A 5,174-nucleotide genomic window follows, 5' to 3' on the forward strand; every position below is an offset into this window, starting at 1 on the left:
ATGGCTAGACCAACACAAGGCCTACAAAGAAGATATAATGCTAATACTCTCTTTTCCAAGAGGTAGCCAACAACATTTACATGTACCATTAATGCTAGATTCAGAGTTGCAGAGATCACAAGAATTGAAGACAAATCTTGCAGACAAAGGTAAATCTAAAGTGGACCTTCCACTGATTAGCAAAGAAGGTGTAACATCATATGCCTCTACATCAAAGAGCCCTCATGGATCAGCTTCTTCAAGCAAGTCAAGCTTTCAGAATCTCAAGTCAATCGCTGACCCAACTAAAACCTCTAAGGAGACACCCAGAAAAGTAAAGATATACCATCCAAAGTACTCAAGAAAGCAAAGGAAAGTCAAGCAAGTGTTTGTTCCAAGAAATTTAGTCAAAGTCAATGATCCGGTTTGGATTAAGGATGGGAAATCAACATAGAAAGACAAACACAGGTGTTGGATATCATCACAATGGAGCTTAAAATAACAGGAGTACTATAAAGGTAACAGACGATATGGGTACCAAAACCTCAGGTAAGAGCATATGAAGTAACGTCAAGTCCCACCCAAGAAAGAAGGCCCACAAGGTATCAATCCCAAAAATATCCTAGGATACCTAAGAAGCAGGTACACAATAGAACAACATAGAAAGATGCTAAAGTCTACCACAACTCTCAAGAGGATACAAAACAAAGATGGATCTCAAAGAATCTTTCTCTTGGACAAGGATTCTACAAAGGATATACAAAGATTTGGCTACCAGTCAACCACAAGCCTAATGAAACTACACCAGATCTGCATGAATATCTCAAGAGCTGAACAAGAGCTAGAGCTAAGAAAAAACAACAAAGAAAATACAAAGGTCACCAAGAGATTTGGATTCCTAGGTCTTCCAATGCTCCTTGTCAAAAGACAAATGCGATAGTAAATAGAGGCCTATAACAACATCAAAGACTCCTATCAACATGCCTAATTGGAGAATCAAACAGATAATGGAGTCTTCACAGTCAAAGAAGGACAACCCAGCCAACGAGAATGAAGATTCAAAGATGATAAAACATGTATGGCAAAAGAAACCTTCAATGCCAACTTGGTCCTTCACTAATCCACTTTTTGAGGATTCAAGCTTACTTTTACGTGAAGAAATATTTGTAGTAAGCTCAAGAATGTAAAAAGTCAAGTTGTCAGGGTGCATTAGTCCCAAAGCTTCAAGTCATATTAAACTATGTGCTAAGAGTCGTAGTTATTAGGCTTATGCTCAAGCTAGAAGAGTTGAGCATATCTAAGTCATGTTTGCTCATACTGGATGAGATGAGTATAAGAGTCAAAGTCTATTAAATCACAATTGGTGGAGCATCATAGAGTCCAACATGCACGCACAATGCACAATAAGATGAGAGCACGTATCCTCGACAAATAAAACCATTCTTAAAGGGGTGCCATGTCATATGCTTTTATAGCTACACCATCTTTCTGAGGAATCCCTCAAAAATACTTCTTGCACAGCATATTGTTTTCCATTCGTTTCTGTGTATGCATAAATAGGATGTCCCACCATTGGACATATGCATTAGACACTCTTTTTGCTTCCACCTATGCACATTGAGTGGACTACAATAACCAAACCAATGTTCCGTCAAGAGACCCTTTCATATTTGATGTCTTTTTAATTACATATCAATCAACAAATAATCCCTTGTGTACTTTATTAATATTTCCAATGCTAATAAGTACCCCAATCATGCGCGTATCCCAAAGGAACTTTTCTCCCACTGGTTTTTTTCCCTTTGGTCATCCAGGTATTAGACCCTAATTTAGCACCTCATCATTCTACTTCCCTTGTACATAGTTTTTATAATAAAGAGAAGCCTCATCCTTATGCTATTACAACGAACAAATGCAACATCATCTCTCACATCAGACATATTCTAACAACTAGGATGCTGCAGCAAATTGAACCTCATCAAGCCCATCAAAAAGCTTCCACAGCCTCCATGGATACTTTTCAGCAGTGCCCAAGGACGGGCACTAAAATCGGAAGGGGGGAATGTTAACTGAGTCAACGCCAGTTAACACGAGCTGCTAAAGATCGTAGACATACGAATGCACATCAAGGATAAATACAAAGAAGCAGTAAAGATTGGAGCTACACATTTTTCCAAAATGGTCACGTATTGTTAATTCCCGATTTATTTCAAGCCATTGTAATATTTTTAAAGTGTTACAGGCACAATGGGAGTTCCAAGCTATAAAGAAAAGGTCGGTTAGTGTGCCTAGGTAGCAGATTCAGTAAATGGTGGAGGCCTGAAGGCCTTGGGTACCCGAACATTGCATATTTTTACCCTAGGTATATAAGGCATTGTGCAAAAGAAATTAGGGTTCTCAAGCTCATTTGTGGAGAGCAATCTTTGGGGAGAGCTCTTGAGGTGTGTGGCTATGGAGTCCTTGAGCTTCTCCTTGCTCATGTGACCTAGTTAACACTATTCAATGCTTAATTCTCTTTGACTATGCCTCTCTCATGCTTCTTATGATTGATATTGATGCTTAGATTAGCTAGATTGTAACTACTTAGTGGTTAATCCCTGTCCAATCTTGTGTGATTGCCCTCTTTTTCTTGTGTGTGCATGTAGGTTTGTGGTGCTCGATAGATCTATATGTGTGTGCTTGCAATTAGTGTGTTGCATGATAGGATTAGTGTTGTGTGCGTCTTGCAATCATTAGTGTGTGTGATTGGGTTGATTGGAGGTGAAGGGAAGTGGATGTGGAGATTGCCCATCATTGTGTTTTAGCTCCTCCCCCGGGGAGGTCACCTAATAAAAATGTAACCTATCAAGTGAGTTCAACAGAAGGGTATTGAAAGTTCTCGAAACTTACAAAAATATATATACAGAAGGGCATTATTTTTTCAAATTTGAAAAAAACTTACAGATTTTAAAAGAAAAGGGTACATTATATTCTTAACAAAATTCACAGATAAGGGGTTTTACAAACATGTCATGAACGCACGTGATATGGTGGTTTTACACATAGTGAACCCCCCGAGGCTCCTCCATAGGCTAAGAATCTCACCTCATAGAGTCAACCATTCATGTTTCCATCATTAGCACACTAATTGTGTGAGTGTTCCCATGCCCTAGCCGGGTAGCTCATCCCTCCAGATTGATAATTTTTTTGGTCATTGGAGCTATGCAACAATGGGACCACCCAATACAATGCAGTGGAATGTGCGTGATCAATGGTTGAATGACAGGTTGTTGTGTATGTGCGAGCGTTGCAAAAGGGTCATTCCTAGGCTTCGAGGAGTCTCCTTGAATCATGTCAAGGACTATGGAATGTGGGATGATCCATGAACATGAATAATAAATATGTACAAACTTTTTCACATGGATACGGCTCCTCACTAGAGTGGGAGGAGGCTATTGAGCAAGAAATTTGGAGAGACAATTGCAAGAAACCAGGTTTTCCTCTCCACCAACAATGGGCGAGAGTTCAAGATCAAGTGCAGGTGATTATGGGGAGGAGGAGATGACAGATCTACAGCACCAAATGAAGGAGGATACAGTTATGGAGAATTTGGTTGATGAGCTTCTTGTTCGCGAGGAGGGTCCGTGCGACGACGACAATTGTGGATGCGAAGAGACTGCACAAAAGGAGGAAGATACTCTTTTGGCTAGCTTGCAAGAAAGACACCTATACATCTTGGAGCTTCGTTCTCTATTCTTCGTGCTTCCTTAGAGATTTTGAATCTATAGGCCATGTGTGCAATGAGAAATACAAGCATTGATCATCTTTTAAGATTAAAGTAAACTTAGATTTTTACATCCTATTTTCAAAGCTAATGGATTTATCAACTTTGCAACTAATGGTTAAACAAACTTTGATTTTTGCAGTCTGTTATCAAAGCTACTTCCAAAGGGTCATAGGATGCCACAAGATAGACGTAGTGCTTGTAAATTGGTTAATGTGCTAGTGATGGACTACAAAAAGATACATGTGTGTGTTAATGATTGTATTATCTTCCGCAATGAGTATGATCAGTTGGAGAAATGTCCAAAGTGTGGTGAAGAGAGATACAAAGACCTTCCCATTGATCCAAGGGAAAAACGAAGACTCACTTAGTACCAAGAAAAGTTTTACGAAATTTCCCCTTCATCCCTTGTATCCAATACATGTTTAAGACCACGACCTTCAACAAACGCCTTACATGGCATGCAGGTAGTTTCTCTATGGATGGTATAGTGCGTGTCCAAGCGGATTCACAAGCATGGAAACACATTGAGGAAGAATGGCCTACATTCCAAGGAGACCCATGATATCTTTGTTTAGGCCTTGCAAGTGATGGTGTCAACCCTTTTGGCACCAACATCATGTCATGGAGCACCTGGCCAGTTTTCCTGATCAATTACAACATCCACCCTTGGAAGAGCACCAAGAAAGGCTACATCATGCTATCTTTATTGATCCCCGAAAAGTAAAAATTCAAAAACACCATAGACAAGAGCGACAGTGTTGACATTAGGGAGGACATGAAACATCAACGCAGATTGCCAGCATCAACTATGCCGGTGATGGAAGACAACGTGAAGTATTATCTTCCAAAGGCACCATGGATCCTATCAAACACTGACCAAAACAAAGTGAAAGAAGTTATTACTTCCATTAGAACACCTACAAGTTACATGCGGTCTTTAAAGGGAGCATTCTTGAATACAAAGAAAGGTGATGGACCGCTATTACATGGGTTGAAATCCCACGATTGGCATAAGATGCTGCAGGTGATTATTGAGCCTTTACGTATTATGTTACTTGTTGCTACTCTAATGTTATTACTTTTGAAAAAATTATGCAGTTCATATTACCATTGAGCATCAGTGGATGCAGAACCAAGAAAGTACATGATGCTATATATAAGATGGAAGAGCTTGTCAGGAGGGTGAGCTCTAAGGAGATTGAATTCACATCCATACTAGCTGCAAGATTGTAAGCCAAAGAAGCAGTTTTTCTCACTGAATAGAGCTTTCCCAGGTCCGTACTCGTGAGCCAAATCCATCTTATATTGCATCTTGTGGATGAGGTAGATATTTGTGGAGTGGTTCTTCCTGGAGCGTTCTCTTAAGACACTCAAGGAATTTGTGAGGCTATGCTTGAAGCCAGACGCTAGCATGGCCAAAGGATGGATT

The sequence above is a fragment of the Adiantum capillus-veneris genome, chromosome 13, assembly GCF_014529385.1.
Source record: "Adiantum capillus-veneris isolate H3 chromosome 13, ASM1452938v2, whole genome shotgun sequence".
Classification (NCBI taxonomy): Eukaryota; Viridiplantae; Streptophyta; class Polypodiopsida; order Polypodiales; family Pteridaceae; genus Adiantum; species Adiantum capillus-veneris.